The 25,624-nt window shown below is 43.2% G+C and overlaps 1 pseudogene; it reads left to right on the top strand.

Moving 5' to 3' along the window:
- The first annotated feature begins 431 nt into the window (after positions 1-431).
- LOC143268183 (tripartite motif-containing protein 43 pseudogene) lies at positions 432-2,083 on the top strand (annotated as a pseudogene).
- The last annotated feature ends 23,541 nt before the right edge of the window (positions 2,084-25,624 follow it).

Genomic DNA, 25,624 nt, shown 5'->3' with positions numbered 1-25,624 from the left:
CAGGTAGCGGAACTTCTGCCCTCCAGGGATCCTCCATTGTGTTGTAAGCCTGTATTTAAGGTTTCCTCCCTCTATCAATAAACGGCATTTGGCATTTGGCATTTCAGCCATGGCGAATGACTCGCTGTCTCTTGTCTCTAGTTTTTAATCTGCAGCTCCTGGCTCAGACATGGTGAACGGGTGTTACCGCAACAGTAAGGAGATGGGACAAGGGGACCAGGGGTAGGGGGATGGGACAAGGGGACCAGGAGTAGGGGAATGGGACAAGGGGACCAGGGGTAGGGGGATGGGACAAGGGGACCAGGGGTAGGGGAATGGGACAAGGGAACCAGGGGTAGGGGCATGGGACAAGGGGACCAGGGGTAGGGGAATGGGACAAGGGGACCTGAGGTAGGGGGATGGGACAAGGGGACCAGGGGTGGGTTGTTGTTGCTGTTAAAGTGTGTGGTGCAGACTCTTCACCAGTCCTGACAGAGTGTGTTTCCAAACATTCTGGCTCCAGAGACTGCTAGATCTACCCACACCTACACCTTGAGGATTGGACCCCGGAGCTGAACTAATATTATTCTGTCCTGAGTCAAGATTGCTGAGCCCAGAGACAAGTTGTGGAGAAATGGAGTCAGACATGTCACAAGCCTTCCAGGAGGAACTCACCTGCTTCATCTGCCTCAACTGCCTTACAGACCCAGTCACCATAAGCTGTGGCCACAGCTTCTGTCAAGCCTGCCTCCACCTTTCTTGGGAAGACATCCAGCTTCCTGTCCATTGCCCTATGTGTAGGGAACCATCCGAGCAGAAGGACTTCAGAAGCAACACTGTTCTGAAGAAGCTGGTGTCCATTGCCAGACAAGCCAGCCTCATGAAGTACCTGAGCTCTGAGGAGCATAAATGTGTGACCCACAAGGAGACAAAGAGGATCTTCTGTGTTGAGAACAGGAGCTACCTCTGTCAACTCTGCTCTGACTCCCATGAGCACAGAGGTCACCAACACGGTCCCATCGAAGAGGCTGCTGAGGAGCAAATGGAAAGACTTTTACAGCAAATGGCATCTTTGTGGGAGAAGATCCAAGAAAATAAAGGGAATATAGAGGCAGAGAACAGAAGGACAACTCTGTGGACGGACTACTTGACACTGCGGGAGCAAATGGTCAGAGCAGAGTACAGGAGACTGTGTCCTGTCCAGGGTCAAGAGGAAGAGCAACATATTGAGTCTATGCAAAATGAAGGCCAACGTGTTTTAGAGAATCTCAGGAGAAGGGAAGCCATGATGGTCCAAAAGAGCCAAGAGCTAAGAGAAATGTATCAGGAGCTGATGGCAATGTCCCAGGAGCCACATGAGCTACTGCTCCAGGGTTTGGATGACATGTTCAGGAGGAGTGAGTCAATGCAGCAGCAGCTGAGCATGCCCCAGACTCTGAATCTAGAGCTCAGCTCTCTACCCATCAGTGGACTGACTGAAAGCTACAGCCACTTCCGATTCAACTTTGTCTTTAAATTTACAAGCATATGCCCTAACAATATGAAGCAGCTCTTCAATGTCATGAGAAGACGCAGCTTCAGACCTCACGGTGAGGATAGATCTGTGGATTCTGCTAGATCCTATTTGGCTTCCTGGGGATCAGACTGCTTCATCAAAGGTAAATATTACTGGGAGGTGGATTTGAACAATTCCTCCTCGGACTGGGCTGTGGGGGCCTGTAAGGATTCCTGGATAAGCAACAGAAACCAGCTCATTGAATCTGAGGGTGCCTTTCTTCTGGTGTGTGTGAAGGAGGGTGATCATCACAGTCTCCTCACCACATGCCCAGTATTCCAGCACTATATAGAGAGACCACTGGGTCGGATTGGTGTGTTCCTCGATTGTGAGGAGGGTAGTTTAACTTTCCTGAACGTTGCCAAGAGTTCTCTCATACACAAATATGCTCCTGGCACCGTCAATCCCTCTGTCAGGCCTTTCTTCTCCACTGGCCCCATGTGATCCACGGAGGATGTAATCCCAGGACATTAGTGTTTTTATGGATTTCTTACTGTATTGTTACCTCATTTGTTGTTAAAAATTATAATAATACGATTAAATGACAAAAAGTGCTCTCGGTATTTGTGCTACTGGTGTCATGTTTAGGAAGTGGTCTTCTGTGCCAACGTGTTCAAGACCACTTCCAACTTTCTCTTCTATCAAGGTCAGTGTAACTGGATTTATGTTGAGGTCTTTGATCCACTTGGATTTGAGTTTTATGCATGGTGACAGATATGGATCTATTTGCAGTCTTCTGCATGTTGACATCCAGTCATGCTAGCACCACTTTTCTGACTGGTCTACTCGGGTGACTGTCTAGTGAATACCCTAGCTCTCATCACAGAGCCTTCATACAGTGACTGATGGAAGCAGATGCAGAGATCCATGGCCGGGGGTGTGGTGGTATTCTAATTGTACTGAAATGTGATTTTGATTGTATGTTAATAAATAAAGTTGCCCGGGGGTCAGAGCTATTAGAGCCATAGACAGAGTGTGGCGGTGGTGACACACGCCTTTAATCCCATAGATCTCTGTGTGTTCAGGGATACAGCCAGCATTGGAGATATATGCCTTGAAGAACAAGGGCGCTGTACATTCAGACAGTGACAAGGCAGTCACATGTTTGGGTTTACAACCACTGAGAAGGCAGAACAATAATACTATAAAAAAGACGTACAGACAGGATATAGCTCTCTTTCGGGAAGCTGGGACAGCAGAAGGAAGGGTGAGATTTTAGCTCTGAGTTCTGACTTCTTGGCTTTCTTTTTAAAAAAAAAAAAAAAAAAAAAAAAAGTGTGTGGTGCAGTGATTTTCTTCAAATTGAACTGTATGCAGTCCCAAATTGAGTCTCATCCATACATAGTTCCTCAACTGGCAGTGAAAACTGCTGACCAGAGAGGATGCCTCAGCTGAACCAAGATATCCAAAGATACAGGGAGTTCCAGGCCTTGCCACAGAAGCTGAGGATCCAGAGAAGAGGATGAGCTAAGCAGGGACAGTACAAATAAAACTAAAAATATAAAAATGAAATGGTAACTTTCTTTGTGAACCACAGCAAGAGGGGAGATTTGTTCTGGTGTGAGCTGTGTACCTCAGGATTTTAAGATGAATGTCCTGGATTTAGAACACAGTGTAACTAATGTCTCCTGGATGTACCTGTGGGGATATTTAAAGTTAGATTACAGTGGGTTTTCAGTCTTGTAATGCTTTCTGGAGCCTCTGCTTCAGGCCCTAACTAAACCCTGCTTTTTTTCCCCTTGTTCGTTTCCCTGTTCGTTCCTTTTGGTTACTCTTCTTCTTTGTAGTCTCATTTTCTCTTAGGCAACCTATTTCCTGTCACGTTCGGTAAGTAGTCAAGAATAGTGGTGCACACCTGTAATCCTAACACTTGGAAAGCTATGAGTTCAAGACAAACCTGGTCTACAGCGTGAGTTCCAGGACAACCAGCTGAGATTGCACTGGGAGATCTTGTCTTTAAAAGAAAAAAAATGGGTAAGTTTCTAATTAAGCAGAAAATTAAAAAGTAAGTAAAACTTTTCACATCTAAACATATAAAAGGGAAATAGACTCTACTCACCTTATTACTCGTACTGTTAGTTTTATGCAGTGGCACAATGTTATTCATTAAGCGGCGCTGCTTACCATGAGAGAAAAGCCATGAGGTAAACAAAGCCCACTATGAGAGTTTATTAGGAGAAGGAAAGAGAAATGTGCTTTAGGCCTATGGAAGGTTGTGCAGGGGGAGAGAGGAAGAAGAAGGGGGGAGGAGTCTGTGACCCGCTTTTTATGGATTCCCCGCACATGTGCATGTGCGTTCACATAGCTATGCCACACATGCGCATAGACTGCGTGATCACACTGCACAAATCATGCCGTCACTCAGCACACAAATTACATAGGACATAAGGCCCCTTCCTTGGCTACTGAACAGCACATGTGTGGTCATGTAGCAACATTCCAGACTCTGCTTATTTAAAAAATAAATGGCGGGTGAACAGGAATGGGGGTGCTGTGACCCTGAAACTGCTTCCAGCGGACTCTGTGGGCATTGGTTAACTCTTGGGGGGTAGAAGAGGGGCTTTGGAGTAGCCAGACATCCTGAGGTAATGGATTGTCATCTACTGGGAATCGTCCAGTACCTTCCACTGCTTAGGGCTCTGTGGCTGCTTGGGTCTGCCGAGGTGCTGTCCAGGTGGATCCAAGCTGGCTCTGGAGCTTGGAAAAATGTTTAAACATATTAAGAAGCAGCCACGAGGAATTTAAAATCTTGAGCTGGTTGCCATGATATTATAATGTTTAGTATTCTTCTATATTGGTTAGTGTTAATGAAAGAAGGGGGTGGGAGGGAGATATTTGGAACATGATTTTAGTTTTTTACCTGAGATAAGCCTTATCTGAGACAGATTTTGAGGCACCTGTTTCCTTTATTAGTTTAGCATCCAGGAGACACAGGTGATCAATTGCTAAGGGTATTTAACAGTGATAGATTGTTATATTAAAGTCTATTTTTTGCAGAGTCCAGACCCTTTTGGGTCTGAGGGTGTGAATACCTCTGGACTGTTACTGTTCCTTACTGCCTCGGTGTACTTGATGGTCCCTGGCCTCCAGCTCTATGGTGGTCCTGTAATGATTAGCTGAGTAGTTAATTAGAAGAAGGAACCAGGAAGGAAGAGCTTGAGGGGTGAGACATCATTTTTCTGGAACCGGTGACAAGGCAGTGGATCCCGGTGTCCTCTGGAACTTAAGAGAGAGCAGGGCGCTGTCTGTGTCCCTGTGCATGAGGAGAAGAGGCACCGCTGACAGTCTGGAGTGAGGCACATGGAGGGAGAAAATGAAATAAAGCTCCTACCTTAGCTGGAAATCTCTTCCCATTAGAGGCACAGGACAGGTTGGAACCACTAAAAATGTGTGGGTGAGAGGGACACCCCTGAAAATGCAGGGGTGGGTTCTGGTGAGGTGGGTAAGGCCGTCCTCCTACCCCAACAATAGGGAAACGTGAAGAAGAGGTGGGACCCCAAAAACTCCCTCAGGACTAAGTGGCGTGCTGTTCAAAAGGAAGGAAATGGATCACCCCATACTATAATGGCTACCCTGAGTTTCCTATAAGAGATGGTACCTTTAATCCTGGCCCATGGCCAGGCCTAGGAGACAGCTGGAGGGTGGTCTTGGTTTGATGTCCCCATGCCACAAGGTATATGAGGGCAGTCAGCTGACCAGTGTCCCTCTTGGTGACACTTTGGACAAGGCCCAGTAGGTGGCCTGAGTGGGGCAGGGCACACACGAGCCCAGTGGCCTTCTCTACCACAATTAAAACAGGGACCTGGAAGCCTTCAGGCGGTCAGTCAGATAGCGTGTGCCAGCATTTGGCAGTTCTGTTTATGGGCTTTCTCATCTTTCCCATGGTACGCCTTAAATGTCACAGCTAAGACCTCTGCCTGTGGGAAAGGCCCCCACTCCAGACGCTTAAGTTTAGCTCTGATGTCGGCGAAGCTCTGGGAGACATGAGATGGATTTTATTCCTTATCTTGAATTATGTTTTTTAGCTTTTATAGTTTACTGGTTTGAGGGCAGCCTTAAGAAGACCCACCAGGAGGCAGGTTATAAACTGGCCTCCAGCTAGAGAGCCATCCAGGTTATTATAATCCCAATATGGGTCCTGATTGTGAACTGACTTAGCCCCAGGTGGGCAGCATTGGTTTGATGAAACCCATTTGCATGTGGCATCCTAGCCTGCCCCTAGACCCGTCTGTGCTTCTCGGGGCAGCTTGAGAATGGGTGACAGGAAGAGTGAAGGTGGGAGCCAGAGTTGGAATGGCCTGCCTGATACTGGAGAGGGGAGCGGAGGTCAGATAGGCAGAGGTTCTTTGGAGTCAGAGATTCCTCAGGTTCAGGTTGCACATGGGCAGGAGAGAAAGAATCAAAAAAGGAGGGTTCAGAGCTTAGGTAAAAAGCTTGGGGATAAGCTAACCCCTCATTTGCCTGTTTTCTGGCAGAAGTTAGAGAATTCCCATGCAATATTGGGGTCCAAGCAGCCATTACATGGCCATATTTATTGGGATCCAAGGGATATTTAAGGCTTTTCTCAGGGGAGGAGTGGGACTAAGAGTCATTATGTCCCATGACTGCAGCCGAGAGAAGAAAACAACATTGAAAACACAAATGTGATCCAAGACCACAGTCTCAGGTGTCCTTGAGATCAAGGAAGGATCTGCGGATTGGCACAAGTTACCTGACACTTTTGTCAAGAGATGGGTAAGGGCTGGGGTGTGAGAGCACAAGGACCCCCGGGGTCCAACAGCCTTCAATGCTTCATCCAGCGAGAGAATGAGTCGGTGCATGCACAGCCCGAGAACCCCCAGGGGTCCAACAGTGAGGAATGTATCTCAGGCTGCAGACGTGGGAAATGGCGAGGGATTGGAAAGGGAAAACTCACCAATGGGAGCAGCCAGTGTGTGAACCCGTCTGGTGGCCAGACAAGTAGAAGGTGGGCTGTCGCGGATGGAACAAAACCTCGGGACAGGGTCCCAGATGCAGAGCACTAGGAGAGCCCGCTTTCATCTCAGCACCAATGTTGGTGGTGGCGCAATGTTATTCATTAAGCGGCACTGTTTACCGTGAGATAAAAGCCATGAGGTACAACAAAACCCACTATGAGAGTTTATTAGAAGGAAAGAGGGGAATGTGCTTAGGCCTGTGGAAGATTGTGCAGGGAGAGAGAGGAAGAAGGAGGGGGGGGAGTCTGTCCATTCCCAAGCACATGCGTGTATGGGCTCACATAGCTACGCCATGCATGTGCATAGATTGCGTGATCACACTGCTTGCAAATTATGTGATCATGCAGTGCACGGATTACGTAGGACATAAGGCCCCTTGCATGACTACTGCACAGTGCATGTGCAGTCATGTAGCAACATTATGCTCTCCCACTCTTGATAACTAATCCATTTACCATTATCTTTTTCTATGTGTGTGCAGGTCTTGTGCAGGCAGCCACATCTGTTGTGAGTTTGTGATTGTAATGGCCGTTCCACATCCAGAAAACAGAATTGGAAGTGCTCCCCTCTGACTCTGCTTCCCTCACCTTCCCTCCTCAGTGGTGTTCTCTGGGCTGGAAGGAACGGTCTCCTTCAGGTTGAACACACAGCAGTCACTTGTTTGCAGTACTCTGAACAGTTGTGTTTCTGCAGAAGCCATCACCCTCTGACGCAGGCTGAAAGGAGCGCTCGCCTATGGGCAGCTCTATTTGCATGGGAAAGTAACTATCTAGTCTGTCATAAAAGCAGTGATCTTAGCCACCGCCTTCATATCACAGGATTAAAATCAAGAGGGAAATTTGAAGGATTTGATGCAGTTTTCTTTCAAAAGACACAATTACCAGTTTCTTCTGATATCTTCAAATGTAAAAATCTATTAACTGTGGTGATACTGTGTTCCCCAAAATATTGTGCACCCTAATAAACTTATCTGGGGTCAGAGAACAGAACAGCCACTAGATATAGAGGCCAGAAAATGGTGGCACACACCCCTTTAATCCTAGCATTCTGAAGGCAGATATCCATCTGGATCTCTGTGAGTTCAAAGCCACACTGGAAACAGCCGGGCATGGTGACTCACGCCTTTAATCCCAGGAAGTGATGGCAGGAAGCAGAAAGGTATATAAGGCATGAGGACCAGGAACTAGAGCTGGTTAAGCTTTTAGGCCTTAGCAGCCATTCAGCTGAGATTCATTCTGGATGAGGACACAGAGGCTTCCAGTCTGAGGAAACAGGATCAGCTGAGAAATTGGCAAGGTGAGGAAGCTGTGGTTTGTTCTGCTTCTCTGATCTTCCAGCATTCACCCCAATACCTGGCTCCAGGTTTGTTTTATTAATAAGACCTTTTAAGATTCATGCTACAATTAACTATATACTATATAGATTATTTTGTATTTTCTTTTTACTATTTTATATTATATCTTGACAAGGTTTCCAATCAGTACAGGAAGAGTACCAGATTTTCTTATAGAGTCTCATAAAAACCTGTAACTAAGTTTGTTTAACCAATGCCTATTTGTCACTATCTTTGCTATTACAACACTATTATGTGAAGATCTCACAGCTGCTACCATATATATGTATATGTGTATGTATATGTATGTATACTGTATGTATGTATGTGTGTATATATAATCTGTATATATATGTATATGTATATACACACATATATAAATACAACTGCACTTGCAATATGAGTTACTAGGAATTCAGTTACTCATCAAAGATTACGGAATTTTCACTCTTGTATTTTTTTCTGCTTCTGCAGTGCTAGAGACCAAACCCCGGGAAATTTGAATTCCAAATAGGCATTAGCAATTAACTGCCAGCAATAAATGAAATGTGACCTTTACAATGCTAAAACAATGCTATACTCATATACTCATTGGTAATCCAATTAGCTATATTCTTTTTGTTCCAATACACAGATCATATCATTTCTGTTCCTGTGTCCAACTTCCTCTTGCATATCTGTTAGTTATCATTTAGTGGTATAGCTAAGTCTTAGGGTAGATCTATGTGCTGGATAGTTTTATTTGACACAACCCAAAATCATCAGCGAGGAGGGATGCTCAGTTGAGAAAATGCCTCCATAAGATTGTAGGCAAGCCTGTAGTGCATTTTCTTAATTAGTGATTAACGGGGGAGGGCCCAGCCCATTGTAGTTGGGGATGCCCTTGGGATGATGGTCCTGGATTCTATAAGGATCAGACTGAGCAAGTCATGATAAACAAGCCAGTAAGCAGCACCCTCCATGGTCTCTGGATCAGCTCCTGACTCCAGGTTCCTGACCTGTTTGAGTTCCTGCCCCGACTTCCTTTGATGATGAACAGTGATGTGAAAGTGTAAGCAAAATAAACCATTTCTTCCCCTATTTGATTTTTGGTCATGGTGTTTTATCACAGCAATAGAAACCCTAACTAAGACAGATGATGTACAGTGATACAGAAGTGTAGGACAAACCTTTTCCTCCCCAACTTACTTTTTGGTCATAGTATTTCATTACAGCAATAGAAACTCTAACTAAGTCAAACTACTTTTAGCTTGTTAGGAATTCTCCACACTGATTTCCATGATAGATGCATATGTTTCCAAATCAAACAATAGTGGATAAAGGGTCTTCTTTCCCCGCATCTTTGAGAGCATTTGTGGTCAGTTATTTTCTTGATCTTGGCTATTCTGACTGAGATAAGAAAAGCTCAAAGTAGTTTTAATCCATATTTCCATAATTGCTACAGATGTTGAACACTTTTGAGATATTTATTATCTGTTATTATTTCTTCTTGTAAGCACTCTTTGTTTGGATCCATAGTCCATTTCTTTAAATTGGATCACTTATTTTCTTGACTTTTTGTTTTTTGAGTTCTTTATATATTCTATATATTAATACTCTACCAGATGTATAGGTGACAAAGATTCTGTTGACTTCCTCTCACTTGATTGTTTCTTTTGCTTTTTATTTATATGAGGCGCCAGTTCATTCTCAACTGATGACCTTGTTTCCTGGGTAAATGGAGTCCTATTCAGAAAAATTCCTCTATAAACTTTTATCTTTTAGGGTATACGTTTCCTTCTATCAGTGTCAGTATTTCAGGTTTCACATTGAGGTCTTTGAACAATTTGGAGTTGATTTTTGTATATGGTGATAGATATAGGTCTAATTTCATTCTTCTGCTGATGGGCATCCAGTTTTCCGAGCACCATTTGTTGAAGATGCTCTCATTTTTCCAGTAAACTCGTGCTGAGGGCTTCTATTTTGTTCCTAACCAGAGAAGTGAAAGACCTCTCTAGTGAAACTTTACATCCCTGAAGAGAACAATTAGGAAGACATTAAAAGATGGAAAGACTAGAAAGTGAAAAGACCTCCCATGCTCATAGATTGGTAGAGTTAATATTGTGAAAATGAATATCATACCAAAGGCAATTTACATATTCAATGTAATCCTAAAAACATCCCTACAACAGTCTTCAAAGAAATAGAAAAAAAAAATCTAAGATTCATATTGAGCCAAAACCAACAACAACAACAAAACAAAAACAAACAAACAAACAAAAACTAGCCCAAACAATCCTGAGAAAAATGGACAATGCTGGAGAGATTACTATATAGAATTTCAAGGACTATAGTAATAAAATAGGCATTGTATTGGCACAAAACAAACATGTAGATCAATGGAACAAAATAGTATTGTTTTAAAAGTATTCCCTTGGGGGCTGAAGAGATGGCTAAGAGGTTAAGAGCACTGACTGCTCTTCCAGAGGTCCTGAGTTCAATTCCCAGCAACCACACGGTGGCTCACAACCATCTATAATGAGATCTGGTGCCCTCTTCTGGCCTGCAGTCATACATGTTGTATATATAATAAATAAATCAATCTTTAAAAAAAAAGTATTCCCTTATTTTCTTCTAAATTTTATTGGTGTCTGTTGTATTGTCTCTGTTTTCATCTCTAATTTTCTTAATTTTTATTGTTTTTCAGCTTTCTATGGCCCCACATTGGGTGTCAAAATGTTGTTGGTTGTTTTTTCTCTTTTACCATTTTGGAGGGGCCCGCCACCCAGCTCCCAAATAAATTATACACAGAGCCTGATTCTTAATTGTAAATGCCCAGCCTCAGCTTGGCTTGTTTCTTGCCAGCTTTTCTTAACTTAAATTATCCTGTCTACCTTTTGTTTCTGGGCTTTTCCCTTTTCTTCTGTAATCTTACTTTTATTCTTACTCTTGGCTGATTATGTAATTGAGTGGCTGGCCCCTGATGTCCTCCTCCTTCTCTGGCTACTTCTTTCTTCTCCCAAATTTCTCCTTCTATTTATTCTTTATGCCTGCTAACCCCACCTATCCTTTTCCCTGCCTCACTATTGTTCATTTAGCTCTTTATTAGACTATCAGGTATTTCAGACAGGCAAAGTAACACAGCTTCACAGAGTTAAACAAATGCAACATAAAAGTAACACACATTAAAATAATACTCTGTAAGAAATTTTTATCTGACTAAGGGGTTGCCAATCTTGCTTAACTTTTTAAAGAATTTTTGATTCTTTGTATTTATTGGCTTGGTTTGTTTTTGTTTTTCCAAAGCCTTAAGGTGTGTCATAAGGTTATTTGTGGTGTTATCTATCTGACCCTTTACTGTAGGCAATTAGAACCACAAACTTTCCTCTTAGGGTTCCCTTCATTGTATTCCAACTATTTTGGTATATTATACTTTTGTTTTTATTCTATTCTAGAATTTCCTTTAAAATTTTTCACCATTCATTGCCATTTCATCTCCATACATTTGTGTTTCTGTAGTTTTTCTTTTTGTTGATTTCGAGCTTTATTTCACCATGATCATACAGTATATAAAAAAAGTATTTCCATTTTCCTATATTTGTTGAGACTTGGTGTTGTTCCCAGATGTGGTCTATTTTAGATAATGCTCTATGGGCTGCTGGGAAGAATATGTGTTTTGCAGTGTATGGATAGCATATTTTGTAGATGTCTATAAGGTTCTTTTTAACTATGATGTCATTTAACTCAAATATTTCTGCTTTTTTTTTTTTTGTCTGTAAGATCTCTCTATTCATGAGAGAGTATTGAAGTCACATACTGTTACTGTGCTTGGATTAATATAGGGCTTTATTGGGGCAGTGGTGCACAGACTTTTAATCCCAGCACTCAGGAGGCAGAGGCAAGCAGATTTTTGAGCTTGAGACCAGCCTGGTCTACAGAGCGAGTTCCAGGACAGCCAGGGCTACACAAAGAAACCCTGTCTTGAAAATCAATATATTTTGGTGTATGTGCATGGCTTTATTTGATGCACACATTTATAATTATAAAGCCTTCTTTATAAGATTTGTTTTATGTTGCAGAGTGCTGTAGTACAGGTGTGTGGGTTCACGCAGATCCATGGAACGAAGACTCAGAGGCACTTCAAGAATGAATCTAGCCTTTCTTGGCTGCAGGGGGGTCTAGCCTCTAAGAACTGAAACACTTTCCCTTCACCCAGGGTGTAGTTGGAAGGTTTCTTCAGTCCTGTCAGGCCCCCGCAGTCCTGTAGCCCACTTATAAAATAATCACTCAGAAGCTTATATTAATTATAACTGCTTGGCCATTAGCTCAGGCTTATTACTGACTAGCTTTTACACTTAAGTTAACCCATAATTCTTATGTATTTTTAGCCACATGGCTTGGTACCTTTTCCCAGTTCTGCCTTGTCATCTTACTTCTTCTGTGTCTGGCTGGTGACTCCTTACTCAGCCCTTCCTCTTCCCAGCATTCTCCTTATCTGCTGGCCCCACCTATACTTCCTGCCTGGCTACTGGCCAATCAGTGTTTTATTTATCAACCAATCAGAACAACACATATTCATAGCATACAGAATGATATGCCACAGCACCAGGGCATTTTTATTTTTCCCAATATTTACACTTTAGCCAGTTGTTTTCCATATGCTCAAAACAACCTGAAATGAGCTCCCAAAGATACAATGCCAAGTGCAAATTCCTCGATTTCTCAAGTATGATTGTTTTCTAGGTTTCCTGAACCAAGTTTTGCAAAGCCCTTGTTCCTTGGGAATCTCTCAGACAAGATTCACATAGGGCGGCTAGAGAAACAAAAGGTATTGGTTAAACAAAGATGGATTAGGGCTAGGTGCTGCTCTCTGGAGCCAGGCCAGGTGCAGCTCAGCAGGAATGCAGCCACAATTTTAGATGTATGTGTGTGTTTTGTCTGCATGTATGTCTCTGCATAATGAGTGTGCCTGGTGCCAGCAGAGGCTAGAAAAGGACATTGGATCCTACAAAACTAGAATTACACACAGTTGTGAGTCAGTTGTGGGTGCTGTGAACTGATCCTTGGTCTTCTAGAAGAGCAATATGAAGTGACCTTTAAAAAAATCTTTTTATTACTTTTGGTTTGAAGCATACTTCACAGATATTAAAATGGCAACACCTATTTATTTCTTGGTTCTCTCTGCTTCAATTACTTTTCTCCATCCTTTCACTCTGGGTAGTATCTATTTTTGATGATGAAAAGTTTCTTGTCGTTAGCAAGAGAATAAATCCTGTTTTCTAATCTAATCTGCAAGTCTGTGTCTTTTCATTTGGAAATCCAGAGTCCTGTTCATGGGAGCTATTGTTGAAATCTGCGCAATAATTCCATAACCTTGTTGATTTTGGTGCTGTGTGCCTTGTTCGTCCCTTTCTGGAGAACAACTCTCCTAGCATGATTTTTTTCCACCTGTAGCCTCTTGGATATGTTCATTTTTAGCCTCAATCTGAAGTCTTCCTTCTAGAATACTCTGTATGGCAGCCTTGGTGGCAATAAATCCTTGTAGCTTTTTTTTCTTTTCCAATCATGGAAAGGTTTTCTTTCTCCTTTGGTTGTCATTGATAATTTTGCAGTGTATTGAGCCTGGGTTGTCATCTGTGATCTTTCAGAACTTGAACTACATGACTAATAATGTTTCTATGGAAAAGCCAGCTATTATTCTCATGTGTTTTCCTTTTTCATTGAAGTTTGAATTCACTGTTGTTTTAAGTAATAATTTCACTTTTTTGAACATTTCATACAATTATGTAATGCAATTTGATCATGTCCATCTACTATTATCTCCCTCCAACTCTCCTAGTGCCTTCAACCCTATTTCCCTTCCAACTTTATGTCCTCCTTTTTTTTTTTTTTTTTTTTTTGCTTGAGTAATCTTCTGAATCCAACTAGTACTGCCGTATGTACAAGGGTGTGAGGCCATCCACCTGGGCATCGGCAAACTACCAGTCATCAAGTTTCCAAAGGAGATTAGCTTTCTCTGATTCAGCAACCATCAGCTGGTAAATAGACCCTCTGCTATGGAGCTTTAAATTTTTCATTTTAGTTTTTGACTGAATGGTGTTTTATCACCGGCACTGTGATTGCACCTGAATCTACTGTTGTTTCAGCTACCAATTGTGACTCTGAAATCATGGCCCCACTGCTCAGGCAGAGGCCTGGTGGAACTTTTATGTCCTGAAGGCCCCACTGCTCAGGCAGAGGCCTGGTGGGACTTTTATGTCCTGCAGGAACCACCTCTTGCTGCTGCCACCAAATGTAGGTTTTAACTAAATCTCTATCATTCCATTTACTGATAAAGACTTGGGAGTCAGACGCTGGGGTGAAAACCTGCCTAGCTCAGAGAGGCTGAGAAGCAACCAGCTGACTTCCTCCTTAGCGGGTGACCTGGCAAGTGAGAGGACACTAGGGTTGCAGGCATCTTAGAGAAGGGTCAGACAAGTGGCTGCAGACCTTGCATAAATTGTTCCAAAAAACTTCATCAGAGGATGTGCTGCCCCTCCGCCCCTGGACCCAGACAATTAGGAGCTGCACATAAATAAGTTCCAGACATGTCCAGCCAGAACCTAAAGGATACGATATAACATAACTGGCATGATAAACAAAGCACCAGATATGTCCTGTGGGATGTTTTCTGCTGTTACAGACTGTACACCATAGCTATCAGAGGGAATGAGTTTACTACAGATAAGAAATGGGATGTCTAACTATCAGAGAAATGGGTCTGGTGACATAGATGCTATGACATAAACTGCTAAAGGATATGGCAATTTCCTTGCAGCTGCAACTCTCCAATCACTTCAAACCAAGTGTCTCCAATCTGAAGTAAGCACCAATCCTGAGCTTGTGACTATACAGAGTTGGAATTCCCCTAGACCCCCCCCCACACCCTAACCACTATAAAAATCCTGTCCTGCTGTGGATATCGCTCTGTATAAATAAAATGCTGATTGGCCAGTAGCCAGGCAGGAAGTATAGGCAGGACAAGCAGAGAAGAGAATTATGGGAAGTGGAAGGCTGAGTCAGAGAGACACTGCCAGCCACCACCATGACAAGCGAAATGTAAGGTACCGGTAAGCCACAAACCACGTGGCAATTTATAGACTAATAGAAATGGGTTAATTTAAGATATAAGAAGTAGATAACAAGAAGCCTGCCACACACAGCCATATAGTTTGTAAGCAATATAAGTCTCTGTGTGTTTACTTGGTTCGGTCTGAGCAGCTGTGGGACTGGCGGGTGAGAGAGATTTGTCCTGACTGTGGGCCAGGCAGGAAAACTCTAGCAACACTGTCCTGTTCCTGCTTGGGATCCCTCTCACTCCACCACTGAGATGGATGGATGAGGGGCCTAGGTTTAAACTTCTGAATTAAGGACTCTTTGCTTTTGGATCGGTCTCATTGTGGTCTTTGGGGACATTGGACTTTAAGTGCAACAGTAAAAGAGTGTCCTTCTGCAGCACCAAACCAAATGATGGCTATTGGTGAAATTATTAAGGCCACTCCACATAGTTAAAAGGAGATTTATTTAATGCCGTAACTTACAAATGAAGGAATAGGTAGGTTGAGGGTTCTGGGAATGATGCAGCAATAGTCCGGTGATGTTCTCTGAAGAACTCTCCTCTGTCCACCTCTAGCGTCTGGGATCCCAGCAGCAAGAGAGCGCAGCACGTCCTGATCTCGGGTGTTCAGGCCCTCCCTTGGCCCCGCGTTGTGGGCGTGATAGTTACCAAAACCTCAATGGGGGTTGGAACTTCCAGACCAAAGCTGGAATGGCTACCCACTACAGATGGCCATACTCAAAGTCCCTCCCTGTTACTTCATAAATCTTCCAATTCATCTCTGGACTCCCTCTGACTGTCTGTGATTATTACTTTCTGTCAACTAGTTGCTTGCTCCACCTCCTGACCCAAGGTTGATTTTAATTAACACAGTGTTATGGTGACCTTTGACTTGAGGATACAGACATGACATTCCGTACTTTCTTAGGAGGGTCAAGATAGAGCAGTAAAATGACATGCTATATTATTATCTCTGACCTTGGGAGTGAGAGGGTGATCTGTATGGGTCATATAATACGAAGATTAGAGTGCCAAAGGGAGGGATAGGTGTAGTCTTTGATATGGAGATTGAGTACCACTTGGGTCGAGAGATGCTGGGGTCTTAGGGCCAGAGGATGGGAGATGTGGCCTCTAATCAGGGAACAAGCTCCACTTGGGTTCTGAGACATTTTGTGATAACCTCACATGAGTTCTGAGATACTGAGAACTGAGGTGCCAAATTGGGGTGAGTGTGTGGTCTCTCATCTGGGAAGGGGTGCCATATAGGTCAAGGGTATTTGATGGTAAGATAACATAGGGCTGGAGATGGGACCTGTACCTGGAAGTGAGCTCCACTCAGGCCCTGAGGCTCTGGGGAAGTGTGGTGATATTTTATTTGTGCTTTTATAAATAAAGCTTGCCTGGAGATCAGAGAAAAAAAAACAGCCATTTATAAGTAAACAAAGAAGTCAAGCAACAGTAGCACACGCCTTTAATCCTATCACTTGACAGACAGGGATCTGTCTGCATCTTTGTGAGTTTAAGGTCACACTGGAAACAGCCAGGCAGTAGTGGCATACGCCTTAAATTCCAACACTAGTTAACCATGGAGGTCTGGGGGTCTGTACAGACAGACAGGAAATGACAGAGCTGGGCAGGAAGCAGAAATGATGTAGCTGGATAGAGAGAGCAAATCAGATGAGAGAACAGCAAGGCATATAGGCATGGGTAGACAAGAAGTACCTCACATTTGGAAGCTGCGAGTTGGTGAGGTAGGGTTAGCTGTGGCTGTTCCTATTCCTCTGATCTCTCTCAGGCTTTAACTCCAATTTCTGGCTCCATGTTTTTTTATTTAATAAGACAGTTTAGAAATTCATCTACACCTGAGACACTTGTGGTTAGGTGCTGGCAAAGGGAGATGTGGCTTTAAACCTGGGGAGTGAAGTTCACTTGGGTTCTATGGCACTGAGAAACAAGTTCCGCATGGGTCCTGAGAGGCGGGGGGTTAGGGTGCTGGAGGGAATGAGATGGACCCGGAGAGCAAGGTCTGCTTAGGTCCCACAGCTCTGGGGAAAAGAGCTCTAGGCAAGTACCGGGGAAGGGAGATGGGCTTCTAGCGGGGGAGCTCTGTTGAGTCCTGAGGACTGGGACTGAGCTTCACAGAGGCTGTGGGTGAGAGCGACTCAGCCAGAAGGATGTGGCTTCTAACCTGGTGAGTGGGCTTCTTCCTGCTCCTGGGGTGCTGGGGAAGGAGCTTCAGAGGATCCCGAGGGTGCTGGGCAGAGGGGAAATCGATCTCCTGCCTAAAAGATTTTTTTTTTTTTTATGTATTGTATGTTAACCAAAAGTGACAGAAAAAAAGTACCACAATTATCTTTCCAAGGCTAGTTTAGGTGACTTAATATGAAGCCACTGAACATTTCCAGTTATATCTATTTTCCTACAAATGGCATGACTTCCTCCTCCTTTTTGTTTTTTGTTTTTTTCTTCATGGAAAGGTTTCCCTGTGTAGCTCTGGCTGTTCTAGAACTCGATCTGTAGACCAGGCTGGCCTGGAACTCACAGAAATCTGCCTGCCTCTGCCTCCCGAGTGCTGAGATTAAAGGTGTGCGCCACTACCTCTGGCTCCTATTTGTTTCTGTAATGACCATCACTTTTACTAGGCTAGGATGGAATCTCATTGTAGTTTTGATCTGTGTTTCTCTAATGGATAGTGGGACGTTGCTCATATGATCATTGGCCATTTGCACATCATCTCTGAAGAATTCTATCAGCCCATTTGTTGATTATGTTGGTTGAATTCTTGTTTATAGTTTTTTGAATTCTTTGTGTGTTTTAGATATTAATCCTTTCAGGTATATAGCTTGCAGAGGTCTCTGCACACCATTCTGTAGCCATCTCTCCACTTGATTAGCTGTTTGCTTGGCTGCCCAGAGCATTTTCATTTTGTGAGGTCCCATTTACCAATTACTGGCCTTATTTCCTAAGTCCCATTCAGAAAGTCTTGCCTGTGCCTGAATTTTGTATATTCTGTATATACATTTTTGTATATATAATTTTGTATAATCAAAAAAATTGATTTTTGTACAGGGTGAGAGATTCACGAACAAATGTACATACAATTTCCCTAGTACCATGAAAATGATTTAATGTCAAGCTAAGTCTGATCCCCAGGGCTACACAAACCAACCCTGATATGACGGCACTGTATAATTTCTGAGGTGAGGAGGTGAGGGCAGGAAGTCAAAGCCAGATCACCTTTATGTATTGGAGACCCTGTCTCAGAAAATCAAGACTGTCTGGGTGTCTAAAGGAACTGGATGTGTTGACTGTCTACACAAAGGCTTCTGTGAATAATTTAAGTGTTGAGGAAAGTTTGTTATAAATGTTGGGTGCCTCTGTTATGTTTACATCTTGACACACAGAGATTTAGTTCTTATTAATATATCTTAAAACATTTAGGTCCTATTAATCATTTACCATTTGTTGTAAAGTACATTGTAAAATGTTATTACATGTGGCACTTGTGAAATGGCGTGGTGGGTGAATGTGCTTGCTGTTCAAATCTGATGCCTGATTTTGATTTCCTGATCTTGCAGTGGAAGGTGAGAACAAACTCCTGGAAGTTGTCTTCTGGCCTTATGCCTGTGTCCCGCTCTCCAATCATAGACAATAATAAATAAAAGATAAATGTTGACTACTTACTAGAATATCAATAAGAGACACAAATAGAAGCTGTACAGAAGGCCAGCAGCGTGGCTTGGTGCGTAAAAATGCTTGCTTTCAAGGCCAACAATGCAAATTCAATGTCTAAAACCTAGGGCTGACTCCCAAAAGTTGCCCTTTGACCTCTGTAAATACACTGCAGTATTTACGTGAGTGCCCACACACATTATAATAATAATAATAACAACAAAAATAAGTCAATAAATTTAAATTTGAAAAAGCTTCATAGAAGAAAATCACTGGATTTTAGTACACAAAAACAAGCAGATATTCAATTGAACTTAATATTAAAAAAACCCCTCACATTCATGCTATACAAAAAATCCTTTTATGACATCAAAAATCTCAGGTAAGGGCAGATAAGATGTTTCAGTAGGTAAAGAAGGGCACCTGCCACCAAGCCGGACAATCTGAGTTCAATTCCAAATGATGGAAGGAGAGAACTGACTCCCACAAATTGTCATCTGACCCCCACAGGCCTGTTTCATCAACTGTGTGTTCCTTGGGTATATGTGTGTGTGTGTGTGTGTGTGTGTGTGTGTGCATGCTCATGTGTCCACGTGTGTGCTCGTGTGTGTGTGTGTGTGTGTGTGTGTGTGTGTGTGTGTGTGTGTGTGTATGTGTGTGTTTATGTCAGTTTCTTTTCAGTTGTCCATTGACAGATCCTTGGGTTGCTTCCATGTCTTTGAAATGTCCAGCACATTATTTTACAATTATGTTTAAGGAACTATATTCTTTTTTCTTTTCTTTTCTTTTCTTTTTCTTTTTTTTTTTTTTTTTTTTTTGGTTTTTTTGAGACAGGGTTTCTCTGTGTAGCTTTGGAATCTGTCCTGGATCTCACTCTGTAGACCAGGCTGGCCTCGAACTCATGGAGATCCACCTGGCTCTACCTCCCGAGTGCTGGGATTAAAGGAGTGAGCCACTGCTGCTCGGCCTTAATTTTTTTTCTTGTGTGAGACCAAAATGAGCCATCTTAGAAATAAGACCAAAATGCTTTCACCCTAAAATTAAGGCCTAAGATTTCTCCTTTTAGGAATAGGCCATTAGTTACTGAAACCAGTCAGTTCAGATTCCAGAAACCAGGAAGTGTAAAAGTACAGAGCCACAAGATAGTCACGAGGTAATGCCTGCCAGACTATGGAATGTCCTCTCCCTGGTTTCCAGGGTAACTGACCACAGAAATGCCCCCACCTGAGGGCAGCCAATGAGAAATGGTGGCGGGCAACCACTCCCTTAGAAGTAATTTCTAGAAGTCCCTAGAAGCGAGCCAATCAGAATTGTACCTGTACTAGCACCCCTAAATGATGTAACCTTGTGACTTTTCCCTTTAAAAACTGAGCTTGCAGACAGGTGGGCGCTTCCTCCAGCCTCCACTGCGTTGGATGTATTGGACGAAGTCCCTGCCTAGGCTTGTATTGCTTTTGGATATCCAGAATTAAACCTTGCTTTTGCATTCCGGCATGCTCGTCTTTGGTGGTCTCTCTGGGGGTCACGATCTGGGCACAACACTTGCAGACATGTTTCCCACGGGAAATCTGACAGTATGAGGCCAAGTCTATGTCTTTCAACTTCCCTTGGGTTTGCATGTCCATTTAGTAGAATTAATTTCTGAACATGGCTGATATTGATTCAACTTTGGAAAGTGGTATATATTGAGATAATTACCCATTTCTTTTAGATTTTCCAGTTTGTTGGAGTAAGGTTTTTATTTATTTATTTAATTTCTTTTATCTTTTGTTTTTTCATGACAGGGTTTCTCTGTGTAACCCTGGCTGTCCTGGAACGCACTCAGCAATGTAGAAGTGTAAGCTAAATAAACCCTTTCCTCCCCAACTTGTTTTGTGGTCATGGTGTTTCATCCCAACAGTAGAAGCTCTAACTAAGACATTAGGCCAGGGAAAGTTTCTTCTAAGATTTTGTTGAAAGCATTCTCTGTGTCTTTGAGCTGGGTTTCTTCTCCTTCCTCTATTCTTATTATCCTGAGATTTGGTCTTTTCATGGCATCCCAGATGTTTTGTGCCAGGGTTTTTTTAGATTTACCATTTTCTTTGACTGAGGTATCAAATTCTTCTATCCTGTCTTCTGTGGAGGGCCCCAAAACAGCTTGACCACACAGCATCTATGACAGGCTTAGGGGCCTAGACACAGCTTCTGTGACAGGCTTACTGGAAGGCAACACCCAGATCCAGGAAAAGCCTTAAGTTGATACCACCTAGGGATCCACCCAGGGGTGAGGAAGTACCTGACATCCCAAACATTCCAACCATTAGATAAGGTGGCCAGATGTCCTCGAGTCTAGTGCACACCTATTTTTTGTTTTACAGATACCCCTAGACAATTGTCAGCCAATCAGGGTCCTGAACCCTGGAAATCCCCTCACCCCAACCTCTGCAACGATAAAAATCCCACCGTGCCCCACATGGGCTCAGGGCTCTCTGCTCTCACTGCTGGGTCAGACAGACAGAGGGACCAAGCTCCAAAGCTTGAAATAAAGGCTCTTTGCTTTTACCTGCAGGATTCGGTCTCTGTGGTGGTCTTTTGGGGGTAAGAGCCTACAACGCAACCATGTGATCTGCGCATGCATGGAATAGCCACATCGACCTGTATATGTATGCGCCACCCAGCCTTTATAAGCCGGCACCATATTCCTGGCTTCCTTCTTCTCCACACATGTGTTTCTCCGCAGGCCTGAGCACTCATCTGTCTCTTTCATCTTAATAAAACTCTTGTTAGTGGATTCTGTCGTGTTTCATGACATTTCCTCGCAGACTAAGAGTGCTGATAAATAACTGACATCTGGTGCCAAAACCAAGTGAGTTCTTCGGGGCACGCTGCACCTGGAAACCCTCAAGGGCCAAGTCTCAACTCACCCACCACAGGGAATCCATACAGTACAGCTTACACCCTCACAGGTAACTCCAGACACTAGACAAATTCTTTCCTATCTACACCAGTTCTTTCATCCTAATAATCTTGCTCTGTCTCAATTTGTAAAAGCTCACCTGCAGCCCACCTCTGAGGACTTACAGTTCTTAAGAACTATTACTGCATCTTGTGAGACCTGCCAAAAAACAGATCCCAATATCAAGTACAGGAGTCAGCCTTTTCCCACTCACCAGGCTAGAGGTTCCCTTCCAGGGACTGACTGGCAGCTCGATTTTACCCATATGCCCATCGTCAGGAAAGTTAAATATCTCTTCGTGATGGTAGACTCATTTTCAAATTAGGTAGAGGCATATCTGGTTTCTAATAAGTGGGCTCAGACAGTTGCAGACCTCCTTCTCTGAGAAATTATTCCTCAGTTTGGGGTTCTTGCTTCTCTTCAATCTGACAATGGCCCAGAATTCACTAGCTAAGGCTCTTAACATTCCTTGGCATTTTCATATCCCATACCATCTCAATCCTCAGGAAAGGTGGAGCATACCAACTGGTCTTTAAAAACTATTCTTACTAAGATGTCACAGGAACTTCATCTTGACTGGGTAAGATTATTGCCTCTAGCTCTTCTCAGGCTCAGGGCTCTTCCTAAAAAGCCTCTTTTAATTTTTCCATTTGAACTAATGTATGGAAGGCCAGTTCTAACATCAGGTCTTTTATCCAACCCCCCAACTGTTCCAGATAACCTGTTCCAGATAACTCCCCTTTTATGTCACCTAAGGTCTATTCTATGGATCTATGCAGACGATTCATTACCTCAGCCATGTGACAATAATTGTCCACCTCCAATCCACATTGGGGATCAGGTTCTTCTCTTCCCTCCAGGCCAGCACCCTTCACCCCTTTCTCCTAAGTGGCAGGGACCCTTCAAGGTAATTCTTATGACTCCTACAGCTGCTAAACTTGAGGGCTTTCCTCACTGGGTCCACCTGTCTCATCTAAAACCTTTTATCTTACCTCCATCCCAGAAAACTCTCTCTTCATATACCATGAAACAAACAGGGCCTCTCACTCTCAAGCTCCAGAGGATATCAGAATCCACTGCTTTGTCACCAATTCCAGAGGAATAAGGTATTACCCCTTCCTTTCCCAACTAGGGCCACACAGAGCTGGAGGCAAAAAGGACCATCAAAAATATCCAGGCGGGCCGGGCTGTGGTGGCGCACGCATTTAATCCCAGCACTTGGGAGGCAGAGGCAGGTGGATCTCTGTGAGTTCGAGGCCAGCCTGGGCTACCAAGTGAGTTCCAGGAAAGGCACAAAGCTACACAGAGAAACCCTGTCTCGAAAAACCAAAAGGAAAAAAAATATATCCAGGCGGTAAGGAAAAATATAATACAACAGTCGATCATTGTTCAATACTCAGTAACTGATCACCTGCGTTTCCTAAATGCTAAACTAATAAAGGAAACAGGTGCCTTAAATAAACTACCTCTAATAAGGCTTGTCTCAGATAAAAATTAAGCAGAGTACTAAGGCCAGATCTACCTCAGATAAATGTCACATGTCTCCATCTGGTCAGGCCAGCTGTACCTCAGATAAATGCCAACTCCAAAAATAAAATAATAATGATTCTTTTTTCTCTAAGGCTTTTCTATGTCAACAGTATCTTGCCAAATAGAAGGTTCCCAGCCACAGCACAGATGGACAGCTGCAGAACAAGGGGATGGCAGAACTTCAGGACCACTCCCCACCATCATCCCAGGACTTCACAAGCTACCCTCCACATTTCCCCCCAAGAGCCAACCAATGCCCACTATTCAGCCGGAAGCAGTCTTTGAGAGAAATGTCACCCCATACCCATTCAACCACAATTTTTTTTTCTTTTTTAAAAAAGAAGAGTCATAGATGATAGATTCACAACACACCCCCACGGTGCATGCCCGGCAGACTTAGACACTTCCACCTAGCTATGTCTAGGTCAAAATAGCCATTTCCAGGTCAAGGCTTCTCACGTGACCAGGACCCAGTGGCTTTGCATGGTTGCGTAAGAGCATGCAACCCAACCATGTGATCTGCACATGCATGGAGTAGCCACATCGACCTGTGTACGCGTGCGCCACCCAGCCTTTATAAGCCGGCACCATATTCCCAGCTTCTCTCCTCAGGCCTGAGCACTTGTCTGTCTCTTTCATCTTAATAAAACTCTTGTTAGTGGATTCTGTTGTGTTTCATGACATTTCCTCAAAGAGTAAGAGCACCACTAAATAACTAACGGATTATATTTCCAATTTCAGGTTTTGAACTATTTTAATCATTTCCTTCCACTGTTTGTGTTTCCATAGATTTCTCTACGGGATTTATTCATTTCCTCTTTAAGGACTCCTATCATCTTCATTCAGGCAGTTTTAAGGCCTTTGTGCATCTGTGTGTGTGTGTGTCTATCAGCTATTTTAGAGCCTGCTGTGGTGGGGAGTGGATGGGTTCTTGTAGAGACATATTGTCCTGGTTGTTATTGTGTTTTTACAATGGAACCTAGGCATCTGGGTTTGGGAAGCTTGTAATTCCAGGTGCTGATATCTGATCTTGTCTTTGTTGGGTGGATGTTTTGTTCCTCAGTTTCTGTTGCCCTCCCTGTTGCTTAGGAAAGTGTGGTGGCTGTGTATTGTAGGAATTCTTCTGGGATTCTGATAGGTGTGGCAACTGGAGATTCCAGGTAAAATGTATTGGGAGCAGACACTTAGGAATAGAGCTGGGGGACTGAGGGGTCCACAGGAGGGAGGAAATCATGGTGTACCACAGGACCTGCTAGTCTCCTGGGAATGGGAACAGAGTAAGGGGAGGCCACAGCAGAAGGACTGGAACCGAGCCTGGGATGAGGCTGGGGGATTGGACTTGGTGGAATGGAGGAAGAGATGAAGATCTTCAGTTTGCCTACTCACTACCATGGTCAGAGTGGCCTGTGTGTTCCCAGGGAAGAGATGAAGATCTTCAGTTTGCCTACTCACTACCATGGCCTGTGGGTTCCCAGGGAATGCCTGCTGGAGTTGGGGGCTGGGAGAGAGCAATGGGTGGGGTGAAGCAGGTTAGGAGGAGATTTATATGATTGACTGGAGATGGGGGAGGGCTCAGCACGTGGTTTTCAGAGCTAGGGATGAGACTGAGGGATTAGATTTAGTGGAGAGAGAGGATAGGTGAATTTCTACAGTCATCCTACCCCATTCCTGGTTAGAGTGGCCTGTGAAATATTTTTAAAGAGATTGACTATACAGCTTCCCTGTATTTATAGTATTTTGCTTCCAATGGACTATCTTATTTATATTTAAATAGTTGGAAATAGGACTTTTTTTTTTTTTTTCCCGAGACAGGGTTTCTCTGTGTAGCTTTGCACCTTTCCTGGAACTCACTTGGTAGCCCAGGCTGGCCTCGAACTCACAGAGATCCGCCTGCCTCTGCCTCCCAAGTGCTGGGATTAAAGGCGTGCGCCACCACCACCCGGTGGAAATAGGACTCTTAAAGGAGTCACTGTAGTATTGTCTCTCCTTTTATTATTAAAATACAAATGTTTAATTTTTTAAATCTCTAATAATTGTAATATAGAACATTTTAGATACTAATTAAGTGAAGAAATGTAAAACTTCATGAGTGTTGTTAATAAACATTGAAATCTTTTGCATAATTTAGGTAAGAAGAATTAATCAAAATCTTTGGGTAGGATAAAAATCTAGCTAAGATAAATGGAGTTAAATTTTACTTTAAAAACTAGACTTTCTTGCTGTATCAACATTATACTGAACAGTGAGAACACACATATACACACAGGACACACACATATAAAGACAATGAGAAACTGACTCTTTCCAACACTTGTTTTGAATAAGGTGGGGGTTTAGGGTAAGCAGACAGTCATAATAAAAAGCATGATCCTATGGAAAACATGACATTTTCATTTATAAGTTCATTAAAATCAAGGCTAATGATAAGTTTTGGATTCCCAGTTATTGGGCATCCTCCAATGCCAATGTAATGAGCCAGTCAAACCGAATTAATAAATCCAGGTTTAATCTGAGCAGAGCAGGAAGGCAGGAGAGGAATCGTGAGAGCACATGGCAGGTGTGGTTGTTG

Source organism: Peromyscus maniculatus, chromosome 12 (genome assembly GCF_049852395.1).
Source record: "Peromyscus maniculatus bairdii isolate BWxNUB_F1_BW_parent chromosome 12, HU_Pman_BW_mat_3.1, whole genome shotgun sequence".
NCBI classification, from domain to species: domain Eukaryota; kingdom Metazoa; phylum Chordata; class Mammalia; order Rodentia; family Cricetidae; genus Peromyscus; species Peromyscus maniculatus.
The sequence above is the reverse complement of the archived record's forward strand: the minus strand, read 5'-3'. Positions and strand labels throughout refer to the sequence as shown.